This window comes from Panthera tigris, chromosome A2 (assembly GCF_018350195.1).
Source record: "Panthera tigris isolate Pti1 chromosome A2, P.tigris_Pti1_mat1.1, whole genome shotgun sequence".
NCBI classification, from domain to species: domain Eukaryota; kingdom Metazoa; phylum Chordata; class Mammalia; order Carnivora; family Felidae; genus Panthera; species Panthera tigris.
In genome coordinates this window covers 102,253,394-102,272,135 of record NC_056661.1, presented here as the reverse complement: position 1 = coordinate 102,272,135, position 18,742 = coordinate 102,253,394, and positions in this window count along the sequence as shown.

The window sequence follows — 18,742 nt, the reverse complement described above, 5'->3', positions numbered from 1 at the left end:
TCATCCCTCTCTTCACCCTTGTCCCTAGAAATCATACATCTTTTTAATATCCGCAGTTTTCCCTTTCCCAGAATGTCATATAGTTGGAATTATACAATATGTAGCACTTTCAGTTGGTTTCTTTCAATTAGTAATATACATTTAAAGTTCCTTCATGGTTTTTTTTAATGGCTTGAGAGCTCAATTCTTTTCAGTACAGAGTGATATTTCATTGTCTGCATAAACCACAGTTTATTCATCCATTCATACTAAAGGACATTTTGGTTGCCTCCAATTTGGGAAATTATTAATAAAGATGCTGTAAGTTCTGTGTGCAGTTTTTGTGTAGACTTGAGTTTTCAGTTAAACTGGGTAAGTGCCAAGAAACATGACTGCTGGATCATGTGGTAAGTCTGTTTAATTTTGTAAGAAACTCCTGAACTGTAATCCAGTGCGGATGTACCATTTTACCTTCCCACCAGCAGTGAGTGAAAGTTTCTATTGCTTTCAATTGTTATACATCCTCCCAGCATTTGATATTGTCAGTGTTTTGATTTTAGGCCATCCTATTAGTTATGTAGTAGCATCTTATTATTGTTTAATTTGTCATTCCCTGATGACATATGATGTGGAACATCTTTTCATATGTCTATTTACCACCTGTATATGGTCTTGTTTAAGATGTTTTTTTCAGGTCTTTGTCCATTTTATAACTGGGTAGTTTGCTTTCTTACTGCTGAATTTTAAGAGTCCTTTGCATATTTTGGATAACAATTTTTTTTATCATATGTGTCTTACAAACATTTTCTCCCAGCCTATGGCTTGTCCTTTCATGCTCTTGACATTATCTTTTGCAGAACTGAAGGTTTTCATTTTAGTGAAGTCCAGTTTAGCAACATTTTCTTTCATGGGTTGTGTCTTTGGTGTTGTATCTAATTGTATCTTAAAAGGCATCACCATAACCAAGGTCATCTGAGTTTTCTCCTATGTAATCTTCTAGGAGTTTTATGGTTTTGTGTTTTACATTTAAGTCTATGATCCATTTTGAGTTAACTCTTGTGAAGGGTGGAAGGTATTTATATAAATTATTATTGTTGCATGTGCATGTCCAGTTTTTCTAAGACCATTTGTTAAAAGGACAATCTTTGCTCCATTGTATTGCCTTTGATCTTTTATCAATGATCGGTTGATTATGTTTATGTAACATATTAAAATATATTTCCATTGGTCTATCTAATATTTTGCGAATAACACAGTCTTGACTACTATAGTAAATCTTGAAGTATGGTAGTACCAGTCCTCAGATTTTGTTCTTCTCCTGCAATACTGAGATGGCTGTTTTATTTTTTCCTTTCCTTTCCTTTCCTTTCCTTTCCTTTCCTTTCCTTTCCTTTCCCTTTTCTTTTCTTTTCTTTTCTTTCTTTTCCACTCAATTTAAACTATAGAATCAACTTATTGATATTCACAAAATACCTTGCTGGGATTTTAATGGGAATTGTGTTGACTTTATAGATCAATTTGGGAAAGAATTAACACCCTGACAGTATTGAGTGTTCCTATCCATAAATAGGGAATATGTTTCCACTGATTTAGTTCTTTTTTGATATCCTTCGTTAGAGTTTTATAGTGTTCCTCATGTAGATCTTGTGCATTTTGTTGGGTTTATCTATTTTATCTTGGGAGGGAACTAATGTAGATGGTAGTGTGTTTTTAATTTCAAATTCTACTTGTTTATTATTGGAAAGTAGAAGATCTAATTTTAACATTTAAGAAATCTGAATTTTATAAAGTAAAACATTTCTTTCATCAGTTGTCAACATTGCATATAAAAATTGATCTTTTCCACGCATATACTACCGCATGTCACAATACGTGTAATATAATAGGTACTCTTAAGAAAAATCATTATTGGGGCGCCTGGGTGGCTCAGTCGGTTAAGCGTCCAACTTCAGCTCAGGTCACGATCTCACGGTCCGTGAGTTCGAGCCCCGCGTCGGGCTCTGGGCTGATGGCTCAGAGCCTGGAGCCTGCTTCTGATTCTGTGTCTCCCTCTCCCTCTGCCCCTCCCCTGTTCATGCTCTGTCTCACTCTGTCTCAAAAATAAATAAACGTTAAAAAAAAAATTTAAAAAAAAAAAAGAAAAATCATTATTGTATGGGTGACTACATTTATTATGAAATATAAACTATTACTATTAATGCTTATAAGTATTATTTTACATATTTTACTATTCCGCTATTAAATGTTTTATTACTAATATCATGGAAAATTTTACAAAAGTTCTGAAGTAGAGTTAGAGTCCTACATTCACTACTTATTAGCTAGGTGGCTTATGTTTCTCAATCTTGTCATCTAAAGTTGAGAATGGATTCGTACCTTGTAGGTGTTCCTTAAAGACAGAAATGAGGTAAAGTATGTCAAGGTCTTCGGATTGGGCGTGTCACATCAAAGAGACCAAAACAAGTCAACTGCTCTACTCCTATCACTATTTCCACCACAACTGCTACTGCTGCTGTTGCCACCGTTACCGCTTCTACCCCTATTTCTGCCACACTGTTGCTGCTGCTACTACTGCTACTATTGTCGCTACTTCAACCACCCCTATTATTACTGTAACTACAACAGCTACTGCTACTACTGCTACCTCGCTTAGTGTAGGCAAAAGAACTCGAGAAGTAGAGCCAGAACTGGCACTGCCCTAATTAGATGTGTGGCTTCAAGCAGGTCAAATAATTATCGGCCTCCTAGGGGAACTAGGGAACATATAATTTCCTTTTTCAGCCCTACAATATATGAATATCTGCGAGAAAATGTTATTGGGTTGATGTTTGAACAGGGAGGTCTACTGGCATGAGAAGGAAATCATAATGCAAAGAGGATGTTTATTGCTAAAATTTGAATTCTAGTGAGTTATGTAGGATGCAAAAAGAACAAATACAGAATTACTGAGCGAGACATCAGTTATTAATGAGCATGAAAACCAGAATGTCTTTCTTGAGTCAGAAACTTTCTTCAACCATCCTTCAATTACTATGAAGTGTTTTCTGTGATTTATTGTGTTTTTTACTTAGACCTTAGATTATCTTCTCTGACTTCTATGTTGAGGCTTTTCTAGGCAACTAGTTCTGCTTTACAAAAGGCAGCTCTGCAGCATGTCCAGTGTTGTTGGATTTTGAAGATAATGTGACAGTTTCAACTGACGCGCTAAATATCCTAAATTTCCAACAGTGGTAAAAGATCATTAAATTGTAACATCTGTTTAAAGATTTCTATACAGACCTTTGGAGTAACAATTACCAAGGAGGCACAACAACATGGAAAACTCCTTCTAACATGTTGTGAGTTCATGTTAAGTAAGGACAAAAGTAAGCCGAATACAAGTCTACATGTTGTCATACAAAATTATACATATGTAGAAAGGAGTATGCCAAAATATTAATAGAGGTCACAGTGGATTGTTGACTTTAAATTGAGTAGTATTTATCCTTATTAATTACTAATAGATTGATATAACCTAATATATTGTCTTACTGGCAAAAAGTGAATGTTTAAAAAAGAAAGAAAAATAGAGATACTTGAATATAAATGCTGAAAAAAAATCTACTTTTAAACTGTAGACTTTGTTTTAGTCTCCGTTTGATTGCTTATTAGCTGTTTCTCCTTAGAAAATTCACTTTTCCTCTCTGAGCTTACTTGGACTCACATTGCCTCATTACCAAATAATGGCTTAGAATAAGTTTTCTTCCAATGTTAACAGTGAATGAAGATCATATATTTTTATTACAGCCACATGCCAACATGCTTACCATATAGGTACTAATTAAATTAATGAGGGGCTCCTGGGTGGCTCAGTCAGTTGAGCATCACACTCTTGATCTCAGCTCAGGTCATGATCTCACAGTTCCTGGGTCCAGGCCCCATCAGGTTCTGTGCTGACAGCACAGAGCCTGCTTGGGATTCTGTCTCTCTCACTATCAAAATAAATAAATGAACTTTAAAAAATTAATTAAGTAATTGCCCATATTGATGCTACCAACACAGGTTTAAATTAATTCCCATTTTATATTTTATAGTGAATTACTAATGGCAATTTGAAATGTGTAGGAAATAATATATAAAAGTACCAAGTATTCCAAATGTGGCTAGCTCACATTATTCTGGATTGAAGTAACTGAGTTACCTGTGGTTGAGACATATCAGAGATCTGGATCATGGCTGCAATTACAGTTCCATAGGGGTCAGTAAAAGATTTCATCTTTAGCCTTTTTAATATACTCTGGTTGAAGTCACAAAGGGATCTACAAACTCCTGATTGCTATCCTTCCCTCTACCGAATGGTAAATTAGGAAAAAATATTGCCACCTCTGGATTGGAAAATTAGGAAATGGAGGCCCTTTCTTGGAGCTGGAATAGCTTCACACATATTTCTTGGCAATAGTGTAGTCTGGGTTACATCCCCACATTCCACCTGCTACATTGTCTCATATATCCCCCATTATTCCCCTTCAAACCTACGCTGAAAGGTCTCAGGTCTGAGCTCTCTCCTCTTGAATTAGGATTTTCTTTTAAATTTCTTTAAACTAGATTTGAGAGCTCAATTCCAACAGTTTTATTGATGAGTATATTTTATTGTTTTTCTTTGTATTGTCAGGGTTTTTTTTTTTTCTTTTTCAATCTGAAGTTTAGGTTTCTCCTATTGTTTTATTAAAATATAACTTCATTACCAAAAAAGTATAATTTGGTTAGTGTACAGTCCTGTGAGCTATGACAAAGGTTTAAGGTTTTGTTAACCACCACTAACCATCAAGTTATGTAACAATTCCTTTATTAATAAAAATTCCCGTGTCCCTTTTCAGTCAACACCTCCCTCCACCTCCACCCCTGGCAACCACTGATCTGTTTTTGTTTTGTTTTTATCCCTATAGTTTTTTTTCCCCTTTGAAAAAATGTCATATAAATGGAATAATGCATTTTTGAGCCATTTTTTTCATATAGTATAATGCATTTAAAATATATTTGTGTTGATTCATCTATAATTAGGTCATTTCATTTTTATTGATGAGTAGTATTTTATTGTATGGATGTACCTGAGTTTGTTTATATATTTCCCAGTTGAGAACCATACTTATTATTTTTTGGCTTGGGCAGTTATGAATAAAGCTGTTATGAGAAGTTACATGTGGATTTATGTGAACATAGCTTTTCATTTTAATTTCATTTCAAATGAATAGGATTCTGATTGCTGGGTTCTATGGTAAGTGTATGTTAATCTTTTGCTGCATTATTTTGCATTTCTAATAGAAATATATGAGATGTAGAGGTGTTCCATATCCTCCCTATAACTTGAGATTGTCAGGCTTTTTCTTTTATTTTGTTTTTTAAAGATTTATTTAAATTCTAGTTAGCTGATGTATCGTGTAATATTGATTTCAGGAGTAAAATTTAGTGATTCATCACTTACATACAACACCCAATGCTCAATACAACAAGTGCCCTCCTTAATACCCATCACACGTTTAGCCCATCCCCCCACCCACCTCCCCAGAAGCAATCCTCAGTTTGTTCTCTATAGTTAAGAGTTTCATATGATTTGCCTCTCTCTTTTTTCCCCCTCTCCCATATTCAACTGTTTTCTTTCTTAAATTCCACACATGAGTGAAATCATATGGTATTTGTCTTTCTCTGACTAACTTATTTCACTTAGCATAATGCACTATTGCTCCATCTATGTTGTTGCAAATAGCAAGATTTCTTTTTTTTCTTTTCCTTTTTCTCACAACCATGAGGTCATGTCCTGAGCTGAAATCAAGAGTCCTGTGCTTTACTGACTGAGCCACCCAGGCACCCAAGATTTCATTCTTTTTGATGGCTGAGTAATATTCCATTGTGTGTGTGTGTGTGTGTGTGTGTGTGTGTGTGTGTACACACATCGTTTTATCCATTTGTCAGTTGATAAACATTTGGGATCTTTCCATAATTTGCCTATTGTTGTTAATCCTACTGTAAACATCAGGGTGCATATTCCCCTTCAAATCAGTATTTTTGTGTCCTTTGGGTAAATACCTAGTAATACAATTGCTGAGTTACAGGGTATTTTTATTTTTAACTTTTTGAAGAAACTCCATACTGTTTTCCAGAGTGGTTGTACCAGTTTCTATTCCCACCAACAGAGTAAGAGAATTCCTTTTTCTCTGCATCCTCACCAACATCTGTTTTTTCCTGTGTTGTTAATTTTAGCCATTTTGACAGGTGTGAGGTGGTATTTCATCATAGTTTTGATTTGTATCTTCCTGATGAGTGAGTGATGAGTATCTTTTCATGAGTCTGTTAGCCATCTGGATGTCCTCTGTAGAAAAAAATGTCCATTCATGTTGTCTTCCCTTTTTTTAACTGGATAATTTGTGGGTTTTGGGGGGATTGTTGAGTTTGATAAGTTCTTTATAGACTTTAGATACTAACCTTTTATCAGATATCTCAGACTTTTTCTTTTCATTTCTTCTCTGAATCATCCTCATGGATGTGTAGTGGACTGTCATTGTGGGCTTTTTATTAATAAGTAATGATGTAAAACATCTTCCCATGTGCTTATCTGCTATCCCTGTTACTTCTTTTGTAAAGAATCTGTTAATTTTTTTGCCAGTTTTTTGGTTATGTTCTTTTTGTTGAATTTTGTGAATGATTTTTATATTTTGAATGTTAGTATTTTATCAGGCACATAATCTGCAAATATTTTGTCCTGTTTATTGTATTTTCATTTTCTGACAGTGTCTTTTAGAAGTCCAATACTCTATCCATTGTGCAACAGAGCCAGGCTGACAGTGTTTTTTAAAATGCAGTTGTTCTTAATTTTCATGAAGGCCAATTTACCTTTTTCCCCCTTCCTTTAACAAGTCATTCTCTTAACATCATAAGAAATCTTAGTTGAATATAAAGTTACAAACATACTCTCTGATGGTTTCTTCTAGTTATACTGTATTTTACTTTTAGATCTATAATCCATTGTATGTTTTGTATAGGTTGTGTGAAGTATGGTTTGAAGTTAGTTTTTTGTATGTGCATATCCAGTTTTTCCAGTACCATTTGTCATAAAGATTATCTTTTCCCTTTTAAAATGTCCTCACATCTTGATTGAACATCAACTGACCAGATATGTGTGGGTTGACTTCTCTTCCGTTTATTTTTTTGTTCCTTTTATTATAATATTGTGCTCTATTTATCTGTCTTTTCACTGAAAACACCCTGTCGTGATAAGTACAGCTTTAAGGTGTCTTGAAATCAAGTAGTGTAGGTTCATCTGCACTTTTATCTTTCTTTTTCAAAGCTGTTTTGGTTATTCTCTTCCTTGGCATTTCCATATAAATTGTAAATAAAGTTTGTAGATTATAAAAAAATCCTGATATTTTGATAGTTGCATTAAATTTATAGATAATTTTTGGGAAGAATTGATATTTTAATAATATTATATATTGAAATCCAAGAATGATATATATTTGTAGATCTGGTTATTAAAGTTTTATTTATTTTACTTTCATCAAGTGTTTTGTAGTGTTAGTTTATAGGTCTTACACATATCTTGTAAAAAAAAAAAAAGCCTAAGTATTTAATGATTTTACTGCTGTGTAAATAGAATTTCTCCTCAAAGTGCTATTTTTTATCAGATAAACATGTTAATATATATAGAGACAGAGACCTTATATCCTGAAAATTTGTTAAATTCATTTATCAATTTTAATACCTCTTTTGTAGATTAATTGAGATTTTCTATGGAAAAAATCATATCTGCTGTTTCATTTCTTTTTTTTTCCAATCTGTATGCCATTTTGTATCTTTTCTTGCCTTATTGCACTGACCTCCAGCATGATCCTGAATAGAAATAGTGATTCTAGATATCCTTGTTTTCTTCCCAATGTTAAAGAAAAGCATTCAGTCTTTCATCATTAACTTAAATGTTAGCTGTGGAGCATTATAAATAGACTTTATCACATTGAGTAATAAATGGATATTAAATTTTTTTCTAGGACTACAACTTGTAATGAAGTCAAGCACATTTTTTCACACTTGATTATGCCTGACTGTGTTGTGATGTCCTTGTCCTATCTGTTAAATTTGGCCATCTCTAATATTTATAGTGATGAGAATAGCCAAACTAATAAATTAATATTATTCATCACAAGAATAAAAATGAATATTATTTTCCTGGGATTTCAGTGTGTTAATATCTTATACTATATATTTTTTTAAAGTTTATTTATTTATTTTGAGAGAGAGAGGGAGAGAGAGAGAGAAAGAGTATGCAAGTGAGAGAGGGCAGTGAGAGAGAATCCCAAGTAGGCTCTGCACTGTCAGTACAGAGCCTGATGAGGGCCTTGAAACCATGAACTGTGAGATTATGACCTGAGCTGAAGCAAGAGCCATACACTTAACCAACTGAGCCACCCAGATGCTTCTCAGTGTGTTAATATCTTTAACAGAAGACTGTGCAATATTCATGGAAGTAGATAGGACAAACTTGCATTTATTAGACATGATGATCTGATATCCAAGAGGTTTTTTTTTTTTTCACCATGTCTACATTTCAATTTTAAAATATTGTTCTTCTTTCACTTAAGAGTGCATTTATAATTGTAAAGACTCCTGCGGTCTACATGTAATTGGTTTTTCACAATATGCCATAAACTACTTGTTTCTCAATTTTCCAGTTTTATTGTTAGATCTCTTATATGTCGATAGTCACATTTCAATTACATTTTGGTTGTCTCTTGCTGGTCATCATGGGTCCAATCCCTTGCTAACATTTTGATTGGTGATTCATTTTATTTCCTAAATAGATGTTGACCTTATCTTCTCTTTTCTATAATTGATTTAGACATTTATAATCTTTAGTATCGACAATGACAGTAGCCTCTTAGCAGTTATGAATCTTGATTCCCTCATATCTGTCATGAATGTGAATATATATATATATATATATATATATAACCAAAATGTAAAAATATCACTAATGAACTCTGTCACAAGAACACTAGCAAACTCATTAGCATGATTTACAAAGTCTTTCATAATCTGACCCTTGTCTACTTATCTGGCTGTGACTTCCATTTTATATGCCTATTTTATATTCCATATTCTGGACAAATTGAATAACTTATAGTGTTTTATACATAGTATAGTGTTTCTCACTTCTATGTCATTATTCTTGGTTTGGAATATCTTCCACAAATGAGTTCCCACAGCCTGAATTTTTTTACTCTTTATTTATTTGTGCACATCGTTTAAAACAAATATTACCTTATCCTTGTTAGCACTCCATGCATAGCTTTATTATGCCACCACATCATATTAAAAAAATTAAATAATCATTTGTTACACCACACTGAAGTTTCTTTGAGAGTTACGCTTTATCCTATCTACCTTGTATTATCAATGCATAGACATATTGTTAGCCCATAATCAGCTTTTAATAAGGTTTTGGTGTTTCATAAATACTCATGATTTTCTTCCAGTTTTTAAAGATAGCTTCCCTTGAATAATTCAATTCCCTTGAATAATTCAATTCCCTTGAATTATTAGAACTATAGATTAGGAAGGAGAAAAATGTATTTTCTGAGTCTCAAAATATTCTGAAAAAAATCAACAATATATTTTCCTTCCATGTTAGCTTCTTTTTTTTTTTAGAAATTGAAATTGAAAATACCATCTACATGGGCCACAAGATAAGTTTGATTTTGAGGCAAGTAAAATTTCTTAAAAATTAGTTATTTTTCTTTATCCTGTGTTGTTGAATGCCTGGAATTTTCTTTTATTTTGTTTGCTCTGAATCACCTGTTCAGCTTATTTAAACCCGTTAACTTCAAAGTTATGTCAGCTTTGCATCAACTGATAAAAGTATAAAAGAAAATGAAAATGTAGTCACCAGACTTCAGCTAACATTCTCTGGACAAAATGGACTTTAGGAATTCTAGCCGGTTTGTCTGTTCCTTAACAGAAACTCAAGGATGTAATTTATTTTCAAAGTAAAACATTACTAAGTTTTAACTGAATGACAATTAGTGGCACGTGCTTAAAAAAGAACACGACATCCACCTTGTCCACTGGGTCCCCATTGGTCATGTAGCACATGGAGACCTCTGTGGCATTTACCTAGCACATTTTGATCCTGGCTTCTCATAGCTGATGCAAAATGCAGATGTAGAGTTCTGCTGTGCTTATAAATTAGCTAGCAGATCTTTATTGTTTTCATTAGCTTTGACTAATTGCTGTGAACTAGAAAATGTTTTCAATCCTGGAGAAATTAGCTCTTTCTTTCTGAATGTCTGAAATCATTCCTTTAATTAATCTTATTTGTATTTACAATTTTATCTATTCCTACCTCATTTAAAACCTTAGCTATCCAATATTTTAAATAGAAGAAAAAACATTTTAAAAGTTTGGGTAGAGGGTGTTGTGATATTTTGTATTTTACTGATCATTATGTATCAATTATCTTTTGCATTGTTTTTAAATTTACATATGTAAGTGTTCTATAAGAATTTATACTAAGATTAATGCAAATTTTTGCTAAATATATTATTATCCATGACAAAGACTATATTATCAGGAACAAAGTTTTTTGTTTTTGTTTTTTTAATTTTATTTTAGAGAGTGTGAGCAAGTTGAGGAGAGGGGCAGAGGAAAGAGAAAGAGAATCTTAAGCAGGCTCCATGCTCAATGCAGAGCCTGAGGCAGGGCTCAACTTCATGACCATGAGATCATGACCTGAGACAAAATCGAGAGTCAGATGCTCCAAACCAGCTGAGCCACCCAGGAGCCCCAGGAACAAAGATGCTTAAAGAATTTATCATCATGGGATATATAAAAATATGTGTTGTTATGCTTTCTTGTTTAAGTGTATTCCTTTGATGTAACAATTACACTGTGCATGGTTCTTACCTTTTTGATTCTTTGCGTACTCATCTGTGCCCTGTCGAATGTGACCCCTACAATGCAGGGCACTCTTTCCCCAGAGTCAACACATTATCTCAATTTCCTCTGACCCATACTTCCCCCTTCTTGGAGAGAACAAATACCAGAAATCCCAATACCCATAGATTCACAAGCTCCATGTTTGTTCCTAACATCTTGTAGCTTCTGTGTTTGCATCTATATTGATGAAAGACTAAGAAAAAGAGAAACAGAGAGAGAGAGATTTGAAAGAAAGATTTTTCATTTTTAGATTCCTAGTTCCAATAACTGCCTTGGAATTAAATTACAGAGAATGAGCCATAATATAGGTTTAGCCACCACAATGGCTCTCTGAGGACTCTATTCACTAATAACATATGCTCATTTGTGTGCATTTTCAAGCAGCTTGCTTAAAAGGGCCTCATGACCCACAACTTCTTAGGAAATTATAGGCCAGTAATAGCCTCACCTAAGGGATTACTTGCTATGTAATGATTTTTGCAACCATATTTGGGACATCACAAAAGAAGGAAAATGGGAAATGATTAGTGAAGAAGAGAGAAAAGTGGAATAAGGTGCAACAAAATTGTGCAAATTAAAATTTCCACTGTACATCAAACATTTCAGGGGGAACAAAGTTTAAAATGAAACTTTTGGGGGAGAACCAACTTTTGAAATTTATTTATAATTTACAAGCCTGCAAAGTTTAAGTGTACACTGTTTATCTTAAAAACAACAATAGGGGACACTTTTCTGGCTTAGTTGGTAAAGCACATGACTCTCGATCTTGGGGTCATAACTTGGAGCCCCATGTTGGGTGTGGAGCCCTACTGAAAAACAAACAAAAATGAAAACAAAAATAAAAAAAATTCATATGACAGCAACAGAATTATGTATTTAGTCTATAAAAGTCACATAATATATCAGAATCAGGGATCTTTTCCAGATCTAATCTGATGCATACATGAATTCAAACTGAAAATATTTACTTTTACTCTTTTTTTTTTTTTTGCCACTAGTTGCTGAATAGCTTCTAAGATTGATGCTTTTGGTTATTGAGTGGACAATTCTAAGCCTGAAAGCAACAAGCAGGTGATATTTCATTCTGCCAAAATCCAGAGCTAGGTATCAGTATAAATAATTTCTAACTTTGGGAACACTAAGAGAATATTTCTCTCCTCTGCATACTAAAGGTGACTTTCATGGAAAACAGAGCTTAAGATTAGGTTTTACTGATCATATGGTACATTGAGTCAGTGAAGGGTGGTCAGAATTTAGGAGTGAGTGTTCTTCAGGTAAACACATAAAAAATGGGCAAAATAGGCAGCTGAGAGCAGGACAGAGAGAACACAATGTGTCATCAGAGAAATAGCACCTAGAGAGAAACACAAGTGTCAAAAAAATGTCAAAAGATGTGGTGCTGATTAGGAAGTCTACTAATGTTGGAAGATGAAGCTAACAAATATATTAGGGACATGTCATGTACAAAATTGCTTGTAATTATAATTAAAGTTCAGGGTATTTACCATTTCATTCCAATGCTTAAAATTTTTTGGTGACTCCCCATGTCTCATTTGGTTAATAAATATTTTTTGAGTGAGTATTATGTGCCAGGTACAGTACTGGTGCAGGTGCAAGCAAAATAGAAAGAACTGAGTGCTATAATAGTATATAAGTGGAATCTCCTAGTGTAAGTATATGGGAAGGATATTCATTTCCTATTGTTTTGTAAAAATGGCCACAAATTTAGTAGCTTAAGGTAAAAAAATTATGATTTCACTTTATGTGGGGCAGGCATTCGGACACAGGTTAACTGGGTTCTCTGCTAAGGATCTTATAAGACTGAAATCAAGATGTCCAAGAATACAGCTCTGTATTCTCATTTAGAGCTCAGGGTTTTTGTTGTTGCTGATTGATTGATTGATTGATTGATTGATTGTTTTCCAAGTCTACCCAGATTGCTGATAGAATTTAGTTTCTCAGGGCTGTAGGACTCAGATTCCCTGTGATTCCTTGAAAATGAAGTTCATAATATGACTGCTTTCTTCCAAGTCAAGCAGAGCACATTCTGACACTTCATCTGTTTTTAAGGGCTCATCTGGATAAGTCAATCTCATCCAAGATAGTATCCCCTTGGATTAACTCAAGGTCAACTGATTAGTAACCTAATCGTTGAGTGGACCCCATTATATTCATAGTTCTTATACACATTAAGGGAGTGGAGATTGTATAGAATATTGTTCATTGTGGATCATCTTTGGATTCTCCATATCACAGTGAGGATTTCCTGAGGAAGCGATATGCAACCTGAGACCTAAAAGATAGGTTAGAGATCTATAGACAAAGAATGAGAATAGATTCATCATAGCCTGAAGAACCACCATGTGCACAGCCTGAAAGTTAAAGAGAACATAGAGAGCCTAAGAAGCTTAAAGAAGCTCAACCTAGCTTTGGAAAAGAAATCTACATAGAATAACAGAGTTTACAAAACCATGCATGATCTAGCACCATATTGCATCTCCTGCCTCAGTTATCACAACTTTCAGGCTTAAACTCTGTCCCTTGAGCTACACAGAGTGGTCTTTTTTTTTTTTTTTTTTTTTTTTTTTTTTGGATGCATTTATACCAAGCTTCCTTTAGTTGTGCAAAGCACAAGGCTCTCCCTTATGTCACAGTTCTAATATGACTTTAATGGAAGAGTAACCTGAGATAAGAAGTATAAATAGGAATTATCCTGACTAAATGACGAACCTCCAAATACAGGTTAGCTGCCTTTTATCACACTATAATGGTATGTAATATCCATCACATATCACACTTATTGCAACTGTGCATTTTGTTTTTCCCTAGCAAATGTAAGATTAGTATTCACTGCTATAACCTTATTGCCTAGCTCAATTAAACCAAGTAAGTGATGCAGACTGAGGATGGTGATGATGGTGATGATAACAAAGACAACAGTGGTGATAAAAGGAATGAGGGCAGAATGAACAACACACTTTTTTTAAAAAAGGATCAAATTATTTAGCATAAGACACCATACAAATATTTGTTGACTCAGTTAAGTCCTTTCAACAATAATTTGGGTCAAGAGCAAAGCTCAGTCACAATACTTCTGGTCATCAAAAACAGCTGTGTTTGATTTCTGTCTATGCCCAGAGCTGAGGGAAGAGTTATGCCTGGATAAATTCTAAAGTTGGAGGTCGGTTATGTTTGGAATGTATTTAAATAAGCAAAATGGTTTATTTTTCCCCATTGATTTGCATTTAACCAATATCGTGCATAGGTCTTTTGTTAAAAGCAGCTAGAAGGCTAGAATTCTACTGAGAATTCTACTGTGCTTATACCTTGAAGTTGTAAGTACAAGCACAATTCAGAACTTAGCATGTGCTCCCCTCCCAGCCTAGTAAGCTTTACTTTTGGCCTTGGTAGTCAATGAATAAGAGTCATGTTTCCATTTTTGGTAATGGGTTGGCAACATTGCACTGATTGAGTTAATAAAAGAATATTTAAGAAAAAAAAAAAGAAAACAAAGAAAAAAAAAGAATATTTAAGAAAGTCTTCAAATAGAGATTGCTCCCCTAGGAGCAATTATTACTTTTTTTTTCCTAACGCCCACAAAGTTAAAATAATTCTATCAGTCAAAATGTTTTGTGATTAGGCTTGGAGGCTGTAATAGAGGGGGAAACAGAACCAACCCTCTGTCATCCAATAAGCACTTGTTCTATAACCATGGCTAATGCAGTGTATTCAAAGACAGGTATAAATGACATCACATGAAAAGAATACATTGATAGTAATTGTTTTAAGTTCTTGACATGATAATGTTTTCTCAAACATTTCATAATCAACATTTGTATGACTGAAGGCATATATTTAGTCATGTAACACTGACATATCAATAGCTATTGCAAGAAAGAGGAGCTGTTGGATATTTAAAAATATTTTCCTATATTTTCAATTGTATTGGTTTCCTAGGGCTGCCATAATATATAATTGCCAACTGGGTGGCTTAAAATGACAGAAATTTAATTTTCTCACACATTTGGATGGTAGAAGTCCAAAATTAAAGTGTCTGTAGGTCTATATGCCCTCTAAAGTCTCTAGAGGAGAATCTTTGCTTGCTACTTTCAAATTTCTATTGGCTCCAGGTTGACCTTGCTATTCCTGGTCTTGTAGCAGCATCATTCCAATCTTCTCTATCTCTGCCATCACAGGGACTTCTTTTCCTCTGTACACCCTCAAATAGCTTTCTTATACAGATAGCAGTTGTTGAACTTAGGGTTTTCCCTACCCACTATGACTTCATCTTAGCTAATTATATCTTCAAAGACTCTTTTCCAAAATAAGGTCACATTCTGGGGTTCTAGGGCGACATGAATTTTGGAGGAATGTTATTTAACCCCATACATCAATATTGAAGTTGTCATTTTTCTTCATGGAGGCAGTATAAATTTTAATTTTCTTTATATTTAGTTGTCATTTTAGTATTTTGCTATTTTTTTCTATTTGTAATACGTGGCATTTTTTTCCATTATATTTTTTGTGTCTGTATTTAACTTGCATATAGTTAATATCTATCCATTCACTTTTAATTTGAAGAGTTTATTATGTTTACACAATAGCTGTATTGCATATAATTATACAATATTACTTGTAAATAATATTAAATTTTCTTCTGTTTTTCACACTTTCAGCTCTTCAAATAATTTTATTGAATTATAATTGACATGTAAAAAGCTCCACATATTTAATGTATACAACTCAGTGAGTTTGGGAATAAATATGCACCTGTGAAAACATCACCATCCTCAAGGCCATAGACATATCCATTACCTCTCCCAAAGTTTCCTCCTTCCTTTTTAATATAATTATTGTTATTCTTCTGTGTGTTAAGAACACTTAATATACAATCTATACTCTTTTTTTTAAAGGTTTATTTATTTATTTTGAGACAGAGAGAGAGAAAAAGAAAGAGGCAAAGGAGAGAGAGAATCTCAAGCAGACTCCACGCTGTCAGTACAGAGCCCTACTTGGGGCTAGATTTGACAAATCATGAGATCATGACCTGAGCCAAAATCAAAAGTTGGTCACTTGACCGACTGAGCCACCCAGGGGCCCCTAAGATCTACACTCTCAGCAAAAAAAAAAAAAAAAAAAAAAAAAAAAAAAAAAAAAAAAAAAAAAAAAAAAGTTAGGTATGCAGTACTTGTTAGCTATAGACACTAGGTGATAGAGTAGATTTCCAGAATTTATTTAGCTTACCTAACTGAAACTTTGTACTCTTTGACTATTACCTCCCCATTTCCCCCTTCTTCACTAGTGTCTGACAACCAACATTCCACTCTCTGCTTCTGTGAGTTTGCTATGTAGATTAACATATAAATGAAATCAAAAAGTATTTTTCTTTCTCTGACTTACTTCACTTATGTTCTGCAGGTCCATCTATGTTTTTTTAAGTGGCAGTATTTGCTTCTTTTTTTTTTTAAGGCTGAATAATATTGTATTTATATGTATATACTACATTTTATTTATCCATTCATCCATCAGTATATATTTAGGGTGCTTCCAGATCTTGGCTATTGTGAGTGATCCTACAATGAACACAGAAGCACAGGTATCTCTCCAAGATCCTGATTTCAATTCTTTTGGGTATATACCCAGAAGTGGGATTTGGGTCATATGGTAGTTGTTTGTTATGATGGCTGTACCAATTTACATTCCCATATAGTGTACAGATTTCCTTTTTCTCCACATTGTCACTAACACTTCTTATCTTTTGCATGTGTGTTTTTTTTAATAATAGCCATTCTAACAGAGGGGAGATAATGTCTTCTTATTTTTGATTTGCATTTCCCTGATGATTAGTGATATGGAGGCTTTCCTTATAAACCTACTTGACATTTGTATGTCTTCTTTGGAGAAATGCTTGTTCATGTCCTTTTTCATTTTTACTGGGTTATTTGGTGTTTTGCTATTGAGTTGTAGGAGATCCTTATACATTTTAAATATTAACTCCTTATCAGATATATGGTTTACAAATATTTTCTTTGGTTTCATAGGTTTTCTTTTCATATTATTTCCCTTATTGTGCAGAAGCTTTTTAGTTTAATATAATCCACTTATTTCACTTGTTTTGCCTATGCTTTTGGTGTTATATCCAAAAATTCATTGCCAAGACCATTGTTTACAGTTTCAGGTCTTATGCTTAAGTTTTTAATCCATTTTCAGTTGATATACATACATGTAAATATCCTCAAAGTTACTTTTATTTTTGGTTATGTTATTTACAAATAAAGTATAAATATGAGAGTTTTCACAATGCTTTCAATAAATTTGCTATATGTACTTATAATTTTTAAAAAAAAACATTGCTGAAATTGTTCTATTCCTTTAATAATTCCATTGCTTTTGAGACCAATTTTCTGTAACATCATGGAATTTTATAAGAGTAAAAGTCTGGCCATTGTGCTGGCCTGCCATTTTATAACAATAGGAAATTAATATTCAGAATAATGTATATTTATTAATGACAATATGGCTTGTGATTGATAGCAATGATATGGTACCAAAGAGCCTAATTTCTAATTTATTGTAAAATTGCTTTCATTAATCTAGACCGAAAATCCAAAGCATTTATGTAACAATTGTTTGCTACTCAGTTTCATGTTTAACATCCTCTTAATGAGTTTATGTAATGCATATATATAATATCTAGCAATGGCCAAAAGCATGTGCTAGATTGCTTTTATTCAGGCATATCTAAAAAAATAGAAATTATTTATTGAAGAAGAAAAGGCTTTCTCCTCCTCAGGAACATTAAATAAATTGGCACTTTCAAATCCTAATAAATGCTTATTAGATTGCATTGAATATCCTCCTATATATTACATGGTTGTTTGTCAATAAATGCATGTAGAAATGTTAAAAAAAAATAATTGAGATTTTAGTAAAATTATATTCCGTCTTAGCTGTGCTTCTAAATAAGGGGTAAATACTACAAGTGAGATTCAGAATTACTTCCAAGGGGACAAGGAATCTTCTTAATGGTTACTAAAATTTCATGCTTTTACAACTAATATGCATACCTGCAGATAACATTTGCAATCTCTTTTTGACCATATTTGGTAAACTAGAGCAATTCCAGTTACTATCTTTGCAATTTGCAAAGGCCATTGCTACATTTTATGCCTATTATTTTAATTCACTTGTGTTTTAAAACCACATTAAGTTTACAACAAAGATAATATGTTTTTATGCCCTTTAAATTTAATAAAATTTACTTAGCTATGAGTATTTACTTTAGAGACATTTGTATTGGTAGTTTGGCCATTGGTAGCACCTACTTTGAAAAGCAAGATCTGCTGTATGAGTTATGTAAACCCAGAATTATATTATAGTAACTTTTAGGATCTGCCTGAAGGACATCTGTAGGCAGAAGTAGTATTGTTAAATATCTATACCTGAGTCTTAATTTGGTGTCTTGTTTTTTAAATAATAATCTCTTCACAGAGATTTTGGAAGTACAGAGTGTCTATTCTCATGTTTCTTGCCAAAATTTACAATTTCATACTTTTTATCTAAACATCATCAAAAATCTGAGTGTGAAAATAAAGATTTAAAAAGGATTGTCTGAAGGGCATGGTTTTAGGTATTCTGCTATACCTTGGTGTTATTAACCTAGAATCCATGGCGTTTACCATGTACATAAATGTGCTTGCAATTCTTCAAGTCCTTAGATTATATATATTATAAACACTGTTGGTAACCCCGTACACCAAATAATGTGAACAACTTCAAGGGAAGTGTATATAACTTTAAT